Here is an 18,524-nt window from a genome sequence, read left to right on the forward strand (position 1 = left end):
AATCAAACCAGTCCATCCCAAAGGAAATCAGTCCTGAATATTCATTGGAAGAACTGATGCTGAAGCTGAAGCTTCAATACTCTGGCCACCTGATGGGAAAAACTGACTCATTGGAAAAGACCCTGATCTGGGAAAGACTGAAGTCAGGAGGAGAAGGGGATGACAGAGGATGAGATGGTAGGATGGCATGACATGGTAGGATTGATGGACATGAGTTTGAGCAAACTCCAGGAGTTGGGGATGGACAGGGAAGCCTGGCATGTTGCAATCCATGGGGTTGCTAAGAACCGGCCAAGACAGAGACTGAATTGAACTGAGACATAAAAATGTTTAAAGATTTCATCAGCTACATCACAAGAAATGTTAAAGGAGTCCTCCAGGAAGAACAACACTGACACCAGCTGGAAATCTGGATTTACACAAAGGGGTGAAGGAAAAATATAAGATTTTAAATTTAAATCTCTTAGAAATATGGGACAGATTTTTCAAAATAACGGAAGATTTTAGGGTTTATAACGTGCACTGTGAAGGAGAAACGTGAAGAGATACAGTTGCTAGTTGCACTCTTTCAGGATATTCTGGACTCCCAGTGACCCTGACCCGGCAACCTGCTCTTGGTTTAGGTCCAGAAACGAGGGACAAAAGGGTAGTGAAGGAGGCATTTTTGGGAAAGGAAGAGCAGAGTAGAAAGAACCACAGAACCTTGGAGTACTTACCCAAAAGGTACAAGGAGAAAGTTATCCGTGGTAGGCTTAGAAGCACCAACCTTCCGGTTAACAGGCAAAGGCGCTAAAGGATCGAGCCACAAAGCTCGATATAAATGGCCTTCTTCTCGTCGCCTTTGATGCCGAGTGCCCCAGCCGCGCCTTGCTCCCCTCCGCTCGCAGAAACAGCGCCCCTGAGACGGCCCCGGCCGGAGCTGGGAGGATAGGTGGGGGTCGAGGGAAGCTGAACACTCGCTGGGCTCCAGTATTTCTTGGGTTCTTTGCTCCGCCTTCACCCGGCCGTCTGAGCCGCTAGCGCTGCCCTCTCTCCGCTCCGCGGCGGTCGGTGAGGCCAGAGCTGGAACCAGCGGGTGGGGAGAGTCGGTCCAAAAGGACAAACGCGAAGAGCCGGGAAAGAAGCCGGCGAGATGGGGACGAGGACAGTCAGGCTTCCCAGACCGCACGTGCCGGATCTGGGGAGATGAGAATTGCTTTTTTATTTTGTTTTGTTTTCTCATCATGTTTCAGGATTGAGAGGAAGAGAACGGAAGCCAGTGAAAGAGACAATACGAACACCTGAGTAAAGTTTCCAAGAATAAAGTAGTGCAGTGATTGGAATCATTTTATGTCAAATGACATAGATTAAGGACAGTTGTTAGCACTTGGATTGTGGCACGCCGTGATCGCATAGTGGTTAGTACTCTGCGTTGTGGCCGCAGCAACCTTGGTTCGAATCCGAGTCACGGTGTTAGGTTATACCTGGTATCACCTTGTTTTTTTCTTCTCTTAAACCCCGTAATAGTCTACACTCGCTTCTCCGAAATATGACCGCCAATCCTATCCAAAAAGGAAATTATTAAGGTGTGTAATCACAGAACAAAATGCACAAATCATTAATGAACAGCTATTTGATGTGAAATCATCACCAGGATTAAAATGCAGAAAAATTTTTATTAACGTAGTATGGACAATACACTTTGATATATGATGAAGCCCTTTGATACATTTTCCAAGTAATGCCTATCCACCCCCTGCTACTCTAAGCTATTCTGATGGCCACCCCAGAGATTAAGCTTGTCCTTTCTTCAAACTCACCTAAATGAATACACACATTTTACTATCCAGGGATTATCAAGCAGAAATTCTGAAGTCGAGTTTCCCAGTAGTAAGGAACTCATCGAATTCAGCACCACACGAAAGCACCAGGCAAACCTTTGCCCTGGAAAAAGCCCCTTCAGGATCAGGTATCTCTGCTGCCAGCTAATTATAAGCACATAACCCGAGGGCCACCATCTTTCATTCAGGGCCACCCTCCTCCCCTCTACCCTTACCAAATCACTCTCTGCAAAGGAATTCTTGCAAAGATCTCCCAATTCTCCTGCCCCTCCCCACACAAGCAGAGCACATTCTCTCACCCACCAGACTAACTGCCTTTCATCAGCTCTTCCAGAGCCACACACACCCACAGCCACTGCGCTGTCTCATCTACTGCTGCCTCTGCAAGCTTGGTCCACACCGCCACCCCATATCCACCAGCCCCTCTTTCTCGCTCACCTCTTGCCCTACAGTACACATAGCATTTATCCTAACAGTTCTTCTGAGTGAGTGTCCAAGGGAAAAGGGAAAATGTGCCCACTGCCTGATAGAGACCACAGGGATTCCAAACAACAGCAGCTGGAGAATCAGGACATTTATCTGGATCACCATCATATTGATATTCTGGTATTGATTTTTACACATACTTTCTGCTTATGCCAACAGTAACAGTTTTCCCTTTGTGGTAGTGAGATGACTTGGAAATTCAAATTACTCAGGGAAAAGAATGTGAATGAATGGATTGAAAGAGAATATTTAAAAAATATAATCCACCCTTACTCTCCTGAAGAGTGGGTGGAAATGGCAAAGGCCTGAGAGGTTGGGTGAGTCTGCTTTCGGTGGCCCAGTCATTGGATTAGAAGCAGCCGCTCCTGGGAACTCCCCAAGCTTGGGTCTCTGTCTCCAAGGGATGCTTCAAAGGATTCATCTGCACTGCAGTGACCAACCACAGGACCTGATTTCCTTTTCCTGGGAAGCCTAAGCCAGGGTCTTACTGGATCACAAAAGTGGATATTTTAATAACCAAAAGTTATAAGAAAATATTCTTGACATTTTTACTCATCAGGGAATTAACCTTAATGCTACATGGAGATATCATTACACTCCAGCATGATTGTATTTAAAACAATTTGTACATCAAATGCTGACAGTTGTGGAGCAATTGTATCTGTAGCACTGAGTTTGAAATCATTCTAGAAGACTGCTGGCAATTTCTGATAAAGTTAATCTTGTACCTACTCCATGTCTCCAAAATTGCAGTACATCCATGAATGCAGAAGTATACAAAAAGGTGGATATGGAATATTCATCAAAACACCAAGAATATTCATCAAGGACACCAATTAACACCCAAAAAACCCACCAAAATTACTCCTTTAATACCAAAATTAATAAGTGATCTACATAACAGTATGAATATGTTTAATGAACAAAATGTTGCATGAATCAAAAATCAGTAAAAAAGAATGTACATTCGTTCATTTGAGTTTCAAAAGCAGGCAAGAGTACACAATTGCAAGAGACCTCAGAATTAGTAATTAAGTGATCTTGTGTAGGAATTGCCTGGAAAAGGTCTCAAATGACATTTCTAGGATGGTAGCAGTTTTCTATAACTTCATCTGGGTGGTGATTACATTTGCCCAAGTTCACAAATTGTGCCTATGAACTAAAGATGTGTGCTTTTTACACAGTGTGGGCTATAGTTCAATGATTTACTGTTTCCATAAAAATCAGTGGATGGTGGGTGGAGACAAGCTGCTGTAAACTGTGATGACTAGTTTGCATTTTATTGTAAACTCATCGAAAACTCATTCTCCTTTAGTGTAAAAAAAAAAAAACTACTGATATTAGAAATACCTTTTCCAGAAAAAATAGTCATTGACCATATCATTTCGTTAGTGCAAGCTACAGACAAAGCTACTTGAGAGGCAATATTTCCACTTTGGGGATACGTTCTGCTCAACAGTGAGACAAGAAGTTGACCTAGGTTTTGCTTTGACCAGCACGCTTGTGTGCTGTGGGATTTACTCCTCACAGAACACAGATGCAGGGCCAGCAGCGAACTGCTCTCCAATCACTGCTAAGTGGCATAACTCATGCTGGAATTAAAAGCAAAATGAATATTACTCAGCCATTAAAAAAAAAAAAAGGAGAGAGAATGAAATAATGCCATTTGGAGCAATGTGGATGACCCAGATATTCTCATATTGAGTGAAGTAAGATGGACAAATACGATATCACTTATATGTGGAAGCTAAAACACAAAAACAAAAATGATACAAATGAAATTATATACAAAACAGAAATAGACCCTCAGATGTAGAAAACAAGCTGCTGGTTACCAAAGGGAAAAGGGTGGAAAGAGGGATAAATTAGGAGTTTCAGATTAACATATATACTCTACTCTGTAGCACATTGATAACCAATATGGACCTCTAGTGCAGGAAGGGACCTAAACTCAATATTTTGTAAATAAATAAATTAAATAAATATTTTGTTCTAAAAACCTATACAGAAAGAGAATCTGAAAAAAAATGTATGTATAACTGAATCACTTTGTTGTACACCTGAAACTAACAACACTGTATCAACTATATGTCAAATTAAAAAAAAAAGCCAATGGAAAGAGGTTATAAACACTAAGTTGATATAGCCTGGATATGAACTGAGGTTGCTGCCACCACAATACAGCACTATACACTGTACAAGCACAAGGCACAACATGACTTCAGGTAACTATCTCGAGATAAATATATCCACACTGTTTTATTCGTGGACAATTACAGAAGTTCTTGCTTTTCTCTCTTTCATGCTCTTCTCCGATTCTTCCTCCCCATTTTGCTGCTTAAAAAAGCAATTTTCTTTCTCAGGGTCTGGCCCGAGCCTCTTCACAGACTTCCTGGAAGGTCTCCTGGCAGGTTTCATCCATGTCTTTGCTTGCTGTCGCTCCTTTTCACATTTCCTCTTTGGATGTGATCTCTTTCCCGTTAAGCTACACGGACCACACCTACTAAACCGTTGCCCAAAGGTGCAGATGGCCGGGTGAAGGTGGAGCAAACCGGGAGCCATCACTGAGTCCACCCCGGGTTCAGCTTCCCTCGGGCCCCGCCTCGGCTCAGGCCGAGGGCGTCTCCGGGCGCTGGCACCTGAGGCGGGTGTGGAGTAAGGCGTGGCAGGGATGCTCGGCTGCACTTCTGTCTTCGGAATCGCCCCAGGCCCGGCTTTCCAACGGGAACGAACACTGAGTGGACTCCGTCTCTCCAGTGGCCCGAGGCTTGGAGACCGAGCTGCTCTCCCTCGAAAGGCAGGTGGCTTCGCCTGCCTTTAGAGGTATGCTTGCTTTCTGCGGGGATGAGTGAGTGAGTGAATGTTAGCCACTGTGCTGAGACGAATAAAGAGTAAGTGTTGAGTCTCTGTCGCGCAATCGGTTAGCGCGTTCGGCTGTTAATCGAAAGGTCGGTGGGACGTGTCTTAGCCTTTTGGAGTGTGATGTATGATTGATAATTTCTAGTCTGCAAATCGTCTCCCAAGCTCCACTACTAAAGTCCTTTCCCTTGTGTCTTGTATACACAAACACGAGCACCTATGTCCAGATAGTCACTGATCCTCAGATAAGGTCTCTGGAGGAAAGCAGGTCACTGGGAGTCCTGGAATTCAGGAAAGAGTAGGCTCATTATCTTTACCCTGTAAACTCCCTTAACCAACGAAGTTTCTTCCACTGTTTTTAGTAGCCTTTATTTATCCCTTTGCATATACTTTTGTAATTAATTTGGTTCTATGCTTTTCCTAAGACAGTCATCATTCTTGCACACATGGCTACAGGGTAGAATCCTGGAAGAGTAATTGCACTGTCATAGCCTTCACATGGTTTGTATATAATTCCTTATTCTTGCCTTTGTTGATTTATTGGTTGTAAATATTTTGTTACAGGGTTTCTCTGATGGCTCAGGTGGTAAAGTGTTTGCCTGCAATGCGGGAGACCTGGGTTCAATCCCTGGGTTGGGAAGATCCTCTGGAGAAGGAAATAGCAACCCACTCCAGTATTCTTGCCTAGAAAATCCCATGGACGGAGGATCCTGGTAGGCTACAGACCATGGGGTCACAAAGAGTCAGACATGACTGAGCGATGTCACTTTCACTTTCAGCAACTGCTCTAGGCATTATAGCAAACATACATCTGTAACTTAGCACAGTCTGCCTTCAAGGGATGGCACACTTCCTCACATTTCTCCCCTTCCTGCCCTTATGCTTATGTTGTCCTGCATTTTATTTGGCATATGTTTTGAATCCCATATCAAAGGTTATTACTTAAAAAAAAACCTGCCCCATGTTTTTAAAGAGATTTAGTTGATAAAAAATCATGTATTTCCCATGCATATACCATGTCTCTTTTCCTTCATTTCCTGTGTGTATATCAGGAATTCCAGTTCATGTGGGTTTCCTTCTTCTTGGAGGGCTCCTTTAACTTCTCTTGCTGTGTGGCTTTTCTAGTGATGAAGTCTTTAATCATGTGTATGTCTATAAATGTCATCATTCAACTTCGATTTTCAAAGAGATTTGGGGAGGGGGTGAGTAGGCATAGGATTCCACCCTTTTTCACCCTCAGTCCTTTAAAAATGTTGCTTCACTGTCTTGTCACTTCCATTGTTTTTGAAGAGAAATCTGACATAATTTTTGCTTTTGGTTTCTGAATGGGCTGTGAATTTTCTTTCTGGCTCATTGGGCGTCTTTTGTTTCTTGTGTAATGGATTGGAGCAGTTTAATTACTCTGTGACCAGGTGCAGTTTTCTTCTGGTTCCTTGTGCTCATGGTTCTTTTGGCTCCTTGGATGGGTGGGTTTATAATTTTCATTATGATTGGAGTGTGTCCTCTATGGTTTCTTCAAACTTTTTTTCCTTGAAAAAATTTCTCCTGATATTTTTTGAGACTCCAAAAAAAAAGTTGGGGAAAAAAACCTTTAAAAGCCTTTTAAAGTTGCTCTACCATACAGTGATGCTATTAATATATTCAGTTAAAAACAATTACTGCCACTTCATTTTGAATAGTTTCAGTGGTTCAAGGCTTTCTATTCCCTAATTTTTTTTCTTGCCATGTCTAATTTGTTGTTGATTCACAGATGTGATTGTTTTTATCTCTAAAGCTTGCTTTTTGCCATTTTTGTATATTCCACATTTCTAATGAACTCTTTGGACATATGTAACCTAGTCATGGTAACTGTTTAAAGTTCTCTCTGCTGATTTTTTCATCATGTCAGTTCTGGTCAGTTTTGACTGAGTGATTATATTCTTCCTTTTGCGTCATATTTTTCTGCCTCTTTGCATGCCCGACATTTGTCGTTGTTGTTTGGGTGCTGGACGTTATCAAAATTTCCTTTCTGGATACTAGCTACTTTGATATTCCTATGAATTATCTTGAGTTGTGTATTGGGGTACAGTTAGGTGACTTGTAAACTGTTTGATCTCTTTGGATCTTGCTTTATGATTTTTTTCAGTAGGTCAGTGTAGGGCTGATTATTCTAGGGCTGTGTTCTTGCCCTAAGGCTCATGAGTTATATAAATAGTCTAGTCTGGTTGATGGCAGTGAGTACAACTGCCTGCCCCATGTGAACACCAGGCACTGTTCCATGATCTGGTCCAAAATTTCTTTTCTTGGTCTCAGGTAATTCTCCACAAGCATGCTCTTATCAGAACTCTGTTTAGTACCTCAGGGAGACTGTTTAGTATCCCTGGATATCTTTTTCTCTTTCATCACTGGACCTTTGTTCTCTGAACCCTAGCTGCCTTGCTCTCCACCAAAACTCAGCTTCCTCTTGACAATCCAAAGACCTGGTCTCAGATCCTCCTTCTCATGCCCAACCTGGACATGCTCTGAAAGCATTCACATCGGCCAATGGCCTGCAATACAGGAGACCTGGGCTGGGAAGATCCCCTGGAGAAGGAAATAGCAACCCACTCCAGGATTCTTGCCTGGAGAATCCCATGAATAGAGGAACGCTACAGTCCAAGGGGTGGCAAAACATTCATATATCTTCTCTACATCCTAAAGAGGACGGATTCCGGGTTCCTGAGGGGCCAAGAGGGCCCTCTTCCTGATGATAAAGCGGTTCCCTGGCCTTGGAAGACAGGTCCCACAGAAGTTAGCTTTGAGAGGGATGCGAAAGGACAGGCACAATCCCAAGATATCCGCACATTACTAGCAAGTAATGTCATAACTCTTTTTTTTTTTTTTTAGTTCTACCAGTTTATTGCTACCAACCCATCTCCCTCCACCATCATGCACGCATGCTCAGTCATGCAATCTCATGGACTGCAGTCCACCAGGCTCCTCTGTCCATGGACTTTTCCAGGCAAGAATACTGGAGTGGGTTGCCATTTCCTTCTCCAGTAATGTCATAACTCTTACATAAAGAAAGAATGTAATGTTAACTGGGCACTTAGGCACTGAATCAGAGAAGGCAATGGCACCCCACTCCAGTACTCTTGCCTGGAAAATCCCATGGACGGAGGAGCCTGGTAGGCTACAGTCCATGGGGTCGCTAAGAGTCGGAGGACTGAGCAACTTCGCTTTCACTTTTCCCTTTCATGCATTGGAGAAGGAAATGGCAACCCACTCCAGTATTCTTGCCTGGAGAATCCCGGGGACGGCAGAGCCTGGCGGGCTGCCGTCTGTGGGATCGCAGAGAGTCGGACACGACTGAAGCGACTTAGCAGCAGCAGGTACTGAATATACCATGTTAGTATTCTTGCAAACTTTTGGTATCTTACAAAAGCTGTTGGTTTTGGTTTTTAATGAATTTTTGGAACAGAAATGTTCTACACTGGACCTTTAAGCAAAATACCGTTCCGATCTGGACAGGAAGAGAGAAACTTCTGTGAGGGCAGAAGCTGGAAGAAAGAAAGTTAAGTCTTCCCTGATCGGCAATCGAACCCGGGCCGCGGCGGTGAAAGCGCGGTATCCTAGCCACTAGACCACCAGGGAACTATACACAAAAGGGTTCTTTAGCTTCTCCAGGTGAAAGGTGAGTGGAAGATGACCTTTCAGAAAGTCAGAAAGCTGCAAAGGAAATGTCTCAGCGGCGCAGGGCTGTGTGCAGCTGGGCAAGGCTCCCAGCCCTGGCCGCGCTGCTCATCGCCCTTCACCTCTCCTTTCCTGGGCGTCCCTCTTGCTCTGGGGCAAGGACACAAAGCAGTGGACTGGGTCCCTCCTGGTCTAGCTCTAGCGCTGCGTGCTGCCGAGCCCAGGTCTTGCTCTCTTCGTGAACCTCGGCTTTCTTTGGAGTCAGGCTCGGAGATGAGCGGCCGGTGATGAGCGGATCCGTCCACCTCCAGATCTCGGACCTGGCTCCGGGGCCAGGAGCGCTGAATAGACTTCCAGGTGGTCACCAACTCTTCTTATAGGTGCGTCCCCTGCCTCACCCCGTGCCTTTCGCGTCTGTTGGTTTTGCCAGTGAGAACGCACACCTCAGCGGGAAAAAAGAGAAAGAGGAAACCTGTTTCCGCCCGGTTTCGAACCGGGGACCTTTCGCGTGTGAGACGAACGTGATAACCACTACACTACGGAAACGGGACACTCTCTACTCCTGAGCACCGTATCCATGAAATCCCGAGGAACCGCCACCACTATCCACACCACCAACTCTTAACACTCACAGAGCAACCTTGAAGCCCCAAGCTCTCTCAGGCATGGAGACGGCGGCTCCCGAGGGCCCTGCTTTAGGGTTCCTCCTCTCCCCTGCAGTGATGACCCTCGGGCCCCCACAGGTTGCCTTCGGGGTCCCGCATAATCCTCAGACCCTCAGCTGTGCACCCTGAGTTCAGGGTTCGCGCCCGCCAGCTGCCCAGCTCCCGGAAGCCGCAGGAGGCGGGGACGGTGGGTGCGTCCGAGGCCCAGGTGACCCCGCAACCCATTGGTGTAGAAGCCGCCCCTCCCGGGCTGCGGACCCGCGCCTCGGTGGCCCTTTTCACAGCGCCGGCTGTCAGCGCTCTGGGGTCTCAGGAACGACCGACGCTTGGAAACCACGCGGGACCCGCCCTCCCCGCTGTTCCTTTGCACCCGACTCCTGTGCTGTTTCTCTGAAAGTCCGTCCGTTCGACGCATCTCTTCTCCGGTGTCCTGCTGGCAAAAGGGAGTCTCTTTGGTGTTGCCTAAAATGTCACCCCGCCGTCCCTGGGTGGGCTCGAACCACCATCCTTTCGGTTAACAGCCGAACGCGCTAACCGATTGCGCCACAGAGACAGCAGTACGGGGTTCTTTTGGACTCTGTATGGAGTAGACATTCATTCCCGGGTTAAGCGCTCTGGCCCCCACAGAAACGGTGCCCTTTCCCTGCCCCCTACTCGCCACAGATGCCAGAGCCCCCAGAGAAACCGGGATCCAGGGCTCCAACCTTCCGGGCATGAACCGAAATAGATCTAAGGACAGCTGAACACCCAGTGGGCTCCCATAACGGCTCTTCCCGTTTCCTCGCCTGCACCGAATGAATGAGAGTTTGCCCACCCTGGCAAAGGCGTCCGAGGCTGTGCTTCGGTTTCCTGTGTCCACCAGGGGGTTTCCACCAGAGTGGGCTTTCCTGCGAGCTCAGATGGTAAGAATCCGTCTACAATGCAGGACACCCCGGTTCAATCCCTGAGTTTGGAAGATCCCTTGGAGAAGGGAATGGCCACCCACTCCAGTATTCTTACCGGGAGAATCTCTGGACAGTGGAGGCTCTCGGGCTACAGTCCCTAGGGACGCAAAGAGGTGAACACGACTGAGCGACATTGACTTCACTTTAAGTGAGTATAGCTGGTTTGTCTGAGTGTTTAAATGGTTGTTTTTACTCACATTGTAAATTTAACAAATATACACTTGATGTGAGAATAACTTACCCTTCTCAAAATTATAAATATATGAAGATTAAAAGAAGAGTTCTCCTGAGTCTATTCCCACTCCACCGCTGACATGCTTTATATGTGACACATAAGATGTGGTGGTGGCTTAGGAGTGTAATCAGCGCTACGAGAAAACTAAGGGACCCAGGAGATCCCACCTCCTGCCCTGACAACAATCGGCCCCCTCTGGGCTATAGGAAAAGGGTGAAGGCAAAGAAAAGGAAAATAACACTCTTATTTGCAGAAATTTTACCTCAAGATGGGACACTCTGTTTACCCTAGACAAAATATGCAGTTGGTGATAGAGAGTACGGGGGTCCTCCCGGGCACAAAACCCAAAGTGGAGTTCACCTCATTTTCTGAGGTGAGAGTGAGATGAGTCGATTAAAGGAGAGGAGCAGAGAGAAAGCAAGAGGGATGAGCACCTGCGGGAGTCAACCATATTGGAATCTCCTCAGGGCCTTAGAAGAACTGCCCTGAGGTTATGGGTGGGAGGTATGGAGGCTAAAGAAGCCGATACTGGTCTCTGGCGATGGAGACTAAGTGGCTACCAAGGGGGTTCCATGGTGTAATGGTGAGCACTCTGGACTCTGAATCCAGCGATCTGAGTTCAAATCTCGGTGGGACCTTTCTGCCTAGTTAGAAGAACACTTTTTACTCCCCTAATAGGACCTGCCTTCCGGCTCCCGCGACCCCCCAGCGGCATGGTTCACAGGGACAAGGCGGACAGGTTTGGGACCCACCCAGGACCCAACCGGGGGCGTCCTCGCTGGCCCCGGGCGGCTCTGCCCATCCCTGGCCATCAGAGCCCGGCCCCTCCTCTGCCCTCCAACCCCCGGCCAGGGGCGCAGCGACCCTGCCAGTGCCGCCCCCTCGTCGTGTCCCCTGGGTCTCGGGAGTAAAAGGCAGAGGCTGAGCCCACCGAGTCCTGCCTCTCGAGGGAGCTTCGCACCACCGGTCTTGTAACTGTACAGCTTTCTCTGTGAGTAAAATGTCGTGGGGATGGGCTGCGATGTCACATATTCACATATTAGATGATACCTAAAAACATTTACCCCCACGCTGAAAGGGGAATATAAGTAACTATGATTTCTATAATTAAAAGACTTAATCTTCGTTGAAAAAACATTATATGGTATATTTAATTTTCTGTGACACATAATTTTGAATTTTACAAATGGAAATATTTTTTGGAATTATACTTTGCTTAAGGGAAAGAAAGCAATACAGGAAATTTAGGCAGTTCACTTTCATTAGGATTTTGAATAGAAAATAAATCGAAGACTTCTACAATCTAGAATACTATGGCACCAATATTTTCCACATTGTTAGAAAATCTGAAAGTCAAAATGAAGTAGTTTTTAGACCAAAATTATAAAAGCTGTGTAAGGCATACCAGGAGTCATCTCTGAGAGTATGACAGGACAAACATTTTCTATGCAATTATACATCAATTATTAGAATTATCTAGTATTAAAAGTAGTCAAGATTCATCCTTACTATCAATTTGAAATTTTTTCTTGTACATGGCATAAGAAACACTCATTTATATAAAGCTAAATGTTTTTTGTATTCTTGAGTTACATTTCAGCAAAACAGAAAGTTCAAGGGAAAAAAAAAACAAACCAATCCTCATCAGTTCTATTCACTGAAATACAAAAGGTGGTTCACTACCCCACTTTGGAGAGAGGGAGAGTGGAATATGTGTGGTAAAGCAGGATGCCTCTGCACTTGAATTCAGACTGGACCTGGGACTGGGTCAAGGCCAGAGCAACACTAGACTAAGCATTATTATCCTGGGGCTTAGACCCACCTGTCAGCACCCACACAACAGTCCTGGAAAGCTCTTGAGGATCCGCCCCCTCCCTTCAACGCGTTTCCCATCTGGTTCTCTATTCTGCCAGGCACAGGGAAGGATTCTCCACCTCTGTGTCCTGACAGAACACTTTTTGCTCCCTGCAGGATGCAGGAAGCCAGGCAAGAGGGAAGGGGGCAGCTGCACTGACAAGATGGGTTTCTAGCAAAGTAGTGGGGAAATCCCATAGAAAGAGGAGCCTGACTGGCTACAATTCATGGAGTTGAAAAGAGTCGGACATGACTGAGCCAGTGGGGGTGAGGACGAGGTCGTTCCATCAATCAGACTGATCAAAACACCACGGACTGCACACCAAAGCAACCTGCAAGAGGCCAGAGGGCAGCCAGTGCTGCGGAGGGCAGAGGATGAAAGCCTAGACCATCCTACAAGCACAGGGCATGAGAGTCCTGCACCTGGGAGAGACCTGAATAAAAGACCATCGAGGCTATTCTTGTAAAAAGCCTCTCAGTAGGAGCGTTGGTGGTTCAGTGGTAGCATTCTCGCCTATTACACGGGAGATCCGGTTTGATTCCTGGTCAATGCATTGCAGTCGTGTTTGTTTTGGGCTTCCCTGGTGGCTCAGATGGTAAAGAATCGGACTGCAATACAGGAGACCTTGGTTGGGAAGATCCCCTGGAGAAGGAAATGTCAACCCATTCCAGTAGTCTTGCCAGGAGAATCCCATGGACAGAGGAGCATGGTGAGCTACAGTCCAGAGAGATCTCAAAAAATCCGACCCAACTGAGTGACCAACACACATACCCTCTCTATATCCAAAAGAGACCAGTTTCCAGGTTCCTGAAGGGCCAAGAGGGCCCTCTTCTGGAGGGCCAAGATGTTCCTGTCCTTGGAAGACAGGTGCCACAGAAGATAGCTTTGAGAGGGACGCCAAAGGAAAGGAAGGATCCTGAGATGTTGGCATGTTATTATCAAGTGATGTCATAACTCTTACGTGAAGAAAGAATATGATGCTAACTGCCCACGTAGGTACAGAATATACCATCTTGCAAACTTTTGGTATATTACAAAAGCTTTTGGTTTTGGTTTTTAATGAATTTTTGGAACAGAAGCCTCACATTCTCTTTGAATGGAAACTCTGTTAAGTAAGACTCTGGCTTTACCATGCCAGGAGAAAAGAATGGAGGCCAGAGCTGGCCAGCCCAGGCTGTTGATGGCATCTCAGCTCCAACAGCCAGCCCGAGGTCAAGGACCCTGAGGCCAGGACTCAGCGACATTTAGAAACTCTGTGCAGAAATGTTCTGCACTGGACCTTTAAGCAAAATACAGTTCTGATCTGGGCAGGAAGAGAGTGACTTCTGTGAGTGCAGATGTTGGAATAAAGAAACTTTTCCCTGACTGGGAATCGAACCCCGGTCCCTGCGGTGAGAGTGCGGATTCCCAGCCAATAGTCCACCAAGGAGCTGTAGAGAAAAAGGTTATTTACCTTCTTCAGGAGAAAGATGAGTGTAAGATGGATCTTAAGCAAGCAGGAAAGGAAATACCTCAGTGGCCTACAGCTGAGTCCGCTGCCTCACCCCGTGCCTTAGCCTTTGAATGCAAATCGCCGTGGTGGGGTGGTGGGGGAGAGCAACCTGTTTTCGCCCAGTTTCCAACCCGGGACAACCTCTAGTACTTAACACTGTATCCATGAAATCCCGAATGCTGCCACCAGCATCCAGACCAGCAAATTTTAACATTCAAACGGGAACCTTGAAGGCCCAAGCTCGCTCAGACGCTGAGACGGCGCTTCCCGAGGGCCCTGCTTTAGGGTTCCTCATCTCCCCTCAAGTGAGGACACTTGGGCCCCCACAGGCTGCATTCGGGGTCCCGCACCCAACGCAGTGTTCGGACCCTTAGCTCCGCAACCGAGCTCAGGGGTCGCCCCAGCCGATTTCCCAGCTCCCGGAAGCCGCAGCAGGCGGGGACGGTGGGTGCGTCCGAGGCCAGGAGACACTGCGGCCCATCAGTGTGGACGCCGCCCCTTCCGCGCTGCGGGCCGCCGCCTCGGTTGCCCTTTCCATGGCGCCTGCGGTCAGCCCTCTGGGGTCTCAGGAACGACCGACGCTTCCAATCCCCTGGGACCCGCCCTCCCCGCTGCTCCTTTGTACCTGACTCCTGTGCTCTTTCTCCGCAAGCCGGCTCGCCGCTGCACTTTCCGGTGTCCTCCTGGCAAAAGGGAGTCTCTTTGGTGTTCTCTAAAATGCCACCCCACCGTCGCTGGGTGGGCTCGAACCACCAACCTTTTCGGTTAACAGCCAGACGCGCTAAGCGATTGCGCTACGGAGACAGCAGTACTGCTCGCTCCTGCAGTCTTTGGAGTTGACATGTCTTCCTAGGATAAGAGGCCATACCCCTACGGAGACAGTGCCGTTTCCGTGCCCTCTCCCGACCACAGATGCCAGAGCCCCCAGAGATACCAAGAGCCAGGGCTCCAATCCTGCGGGCCTGAACGGAAATACATCCAAGGACAGCTGAACACACGGTGGGCTCCCATGATGGCTCTTCCCATTTTTTTGCCTACACCCAATGAATGAGAGTTTGCCCACCCTGGCAAAGGCCTCCGGGACTGTGCTTAGGTTTCCTGTGCCCACCAGGCGATTTCCACCGGAGTGGGCTTCCCTGGGGCTCAGACGGTAAGGATCCCCCTGCAATGCAGGACACCCGGGTTCAGTCCCTGGCTTGGGACTATCCCCTGGAGGAGGGCATGCAACCCACTCCAGTATTCTTGCCTGGAGAATCCCCATGGACGAGGAGCCTGGCAGGCTAAGTCCATGGGGTGGCAAAGAGTCGACCAGGACTTAGCGACTAAGCACAGAGATCGCGGGGATGGTTGCTCTGTATCCGCACGCCGGCGACAGAGTCAGGCACTCACTGGGATGCTCTAGGACTTGGCTGAATACATTGTCCTCTTTAGCCCTTCATCCCATGAAGACCGTTGAGAATGGAAATACAAAAAAGTTTTCGAAGTGAACGGTTCTTTTTTCAAAGCCCTTATCCCAGTTTTTGGATTCCGCAGCATCCAGTGGCGTGGGCAACAGAAAGGCCCCCGGAGCAGCACCAGCTGGGTGGATCTCCCGCATCCCAGCCTGGGCAGGCTGCCTTCTGTGAGGTCCACCTGGGAGCTGGAAAGGATGAAAACCTGGAAAGGCTGGTTTGGGAGGAGGGCATTGAGACCTCCCAGGAGGCTTGGGCAAGAATCCTTAGAGCTGAACATTGCTTCAGTCTGGTAGCAGAGTGGGGAAGGAGGGAAAGGGCTGGTGCAGGCAAGAATAAAGGAGGCCTAAGGAGAGGGGAGGAAGGAGAGAATAAAAGAATTTATGCTTCTACTCTTCCCTCCTCCCTCTCTTGTCTTCTCTCCTCTCCTTTGTCTTCTTCCCATCCCTACAACTAAGAAATCTTGATATACCCACTTCTGAGAAGAGAGATCCTTCTGAGAAGAAGAGATCTGTGCTCGGGTTTACAAATTCTCGATTGTAAAAATAGTTCTGTCCTTATGTGGCCTTAGACAAATAAATAAAATTTCTTGTGCCTCCCTTCTTTCTGCTTTAAAATGGGAATGATGAAAGCATTTGTTGTCAGATGTGCCTGGGTTTAGCAACTACTGGATGAATAATGTTATCGGCTGTGAAATCATAAATATCGTTGTCACTATTCTCAGACTATTTTGACAAACGCTACCCTTATTTATTTCACCTTGAATTAACTTTATACTTCTAGAAATTTCTGTAAACGGAATCAGGACAAAGGCTCCCATGATTGTTCTTGCAGTTTGCTCCGTGATTGCTCTTGAAGTTTACTCCGATGTAGCTAGACCAGCCTTCATTGCCAGTTCTCTGCTTGCAGATCAGGACTGATGCGCAGGCTGGAGGAAATGGGAAGAACAACATCTCTACCCATCCCAGTTCTAACCTCACCTGATTCTGTCCTTGCCCCTTGTGAGAGCCTGGTTCTCCAGGTTTCCTGGCCATTCTGTGATCTTTCAACATACTTTCCAGGGATTTCTTTTCTTCCTATATGAGTCAGAGTCCATTTCAGGTCCTTGTAGCCATAAACCTTGACCCTTCTTCAAGTTCTCCTGGAGGAGTACTTTGTCTTATTACCACTCAACATCTTGATTTTCAAAAAAGAAGTTTCATCTTCTCACCCTGGAGCTTTGAACTTCCTCCTCATAATAAGAGCCTCCCCTTTGCCTCCTTCCTCCTTGAGTCAACCTCTCTGTCCAGTCTTTTGGAACAAAACACATCTCTAGGCAACACCAGCTATCTTTCTGACTCTGTTTTTTGGCCGGCCAAAAACTATTTTGCCGTGCTATTTTTTCTGTTCTGTGTATTGGACTAGGGCGGAAACAGTTTTAGGATACAGTGAAGCAGTAAAGATTATTATTCTGAGCCATGATAGGATTTATACCTATTATACATGCAAATATTTAGTGTGGTGGTATTTTGGGTACATAAATACTGTCTGTACTGTAAGACAACTTGGATGTGCATCCTCTATGATTCAGCAATCAGTGCTCTTGGGTACCTTGATATTTGTATGTCTTTTTTTAAACTCCAATTTCTGGGTTTGACATGTTAAGAAATGGGAGAGAAACTGACTTGACCGACCTGACCAGTGTCTGTGACTGCCTAAGTGTCAGAGCTGTGCCTCATGTTCTCCTCGATATGTGGTTGATTTCGAGTCACCCCAGGTGAGTTTGTGTCTTCCCTAGTGGCTCAGCAGGTAAAGAATCTGCCTGCAATGCAAGAGACCCAGGTTAATTCCCTGGGTTGGGAAGATTCCCTGGAGAAGGGAATGGCCACTCACTCCAGTATTCTTGCCTGGAGAATCTCTTGGACAGAGGAACCTGGCATGCTCCAGCCCATGGGGTGGCAAAGTCAGACAAGACTGAGTGATGTTCACTTCACTTTTAGGTAAGTATAGCTGGTTTGTCTGAGTGTTTGATGTAAACGGTTATTTTTACTTAGATTGCAAATCTAAAAAATATACACTTGCTCTGAGAAAACATTACCCCTCCCCAAATCAGAAATGCATGAAGAAAAGGAGAGTTCTGCCTCCCTTTCGACTTGACTGCTGACTCACTTTACATGTTACAGATAAGAGGTGGTGGTGGCAGCTTTGAAGTATAATCTGTACTATGAGAAAACTAAGGGACCCAGGAAATCCTGCATCCTGCCCTGACAAACATCTGCCCTCTTCGAGCAATGAGAAAAAGGTTAAGTCAAGGAAAAGGAAAATAACACTCTTATTTGTAGAAATTTTACCTCAAAATGGGACACTCTGCTTAACCAAGGCAGAATATGTGGTTGATGATGGAGATCTAGGGGGCTCTTCGCTGGCACAAAATCCAAAGTGGATTTTACCTCATTTTCTGAGGTGAGAGTGAACTGAGACTATCAAAGGAGAGGAGCAGAAAGCAAGCAAGAGGGATGAGCACCTATGCGGGTCAATTGTGTTCAAGTCTTGTTGGTCGGTAGAAGAACTGCCCTGGGAGTTGGAATGGGGTATATGGAGGCTGAAGAAGCAGATACCTTTCCCTGGTGGTGGAGAGAAGGTAGCTGCCAAAGAGGTTCCATGGTGTAATGGTGAGGCATCTGAACCCTGTGATCCGAGTTCAAATCTCGTGGGACCTTTCTGTTTAATTAGAAAGGTTGTCCCTGTGAGTAAATGGTGGTGTGGAGGGGCTGCAATGTCGCTAATCAGCCGAGAATCCTGACCGCTTTCGGGTCGAGGGTTCCAGACCTGAATGGGAAGAAGTGGGTTTTATTCAAATTCTCTATTATTCTGAATTTTTATTGGCCCTGTCCCAGTTTATTATGATTTTATTCAGAGTTTCTAGCTCTTAAGTCTCCGCTGGGCATGCAAAGCCGCTGTTTGGTCAAGATTTGAACCTTTACTCCTGGAAATCTCATCCTTTGGTCCCAAGCTCAGCCCGAAAGAGGAGTGCAGGTAGCAGATTCCAGCGTCTGAGGAGACCCCAGGTCCCTGATCCACGGCCGC

At 47.0% G+C, this 18,524-nt stretch overlaps 3 non-coding genes across 3 annotated transcripts; 1 reads left to right on the forward strand and 2 right to left on the reverse strand.

Moving 5' to 3' along the window:
• Nucleotides 1–9,289: 9,289 nt before the first annotated feature.
• On the reverse strand, nt 9,290–9,362 carry TRNAV-CAC (transfer RNA valine (anticodon CAC)). The gene has a single exon. It is a non-coding gene; the product is annotated as a tRNA-Val (tRNA).
• Nucleotides 9,363–9,960: 598 nt separating this feature from the next.
• On the reverse strand, nt 9,961–10,034 carry TRNAN-GUU (transfer RNA asparagine (anticodon GUU)). The gene has a single exon. It is a non-coding gene; the product is annotated as a tRNA-Asn (tRNA).
• A 1,192-nt stretch (nt 10,035–11,226) lies between these two features.
• Nucleotides 11,227–11,298, forward strand: TRNAQ-CUG (transfer RNA glutamine (anticodon CUG)). Its single transcript has one exon. It is a non-coding gene; the product is annotated as a tRNA-Gln (tRNA).
• Nucleotides 11,299–18,524: the final 7,226 nt, after the last annotated feature.

This window comes from Giraffa tippelskirchi, chromosome 5 (assembly GCF_054371585.1).
Source record: "Giraffa tippelskirchi isolate mGirTip1 chromosome 5, T2T-mGirTip1v1.2.pri, whole genome shotgun sequence".
In the NCBI taxonomy this organism is placed as follows: domain Eukaryota; kingdom Metazoa; phylum Chordata; class Mammalia; order Artiodactyla; family Giraffidae; genus Giraffa; species Giraffa tippelskirchi.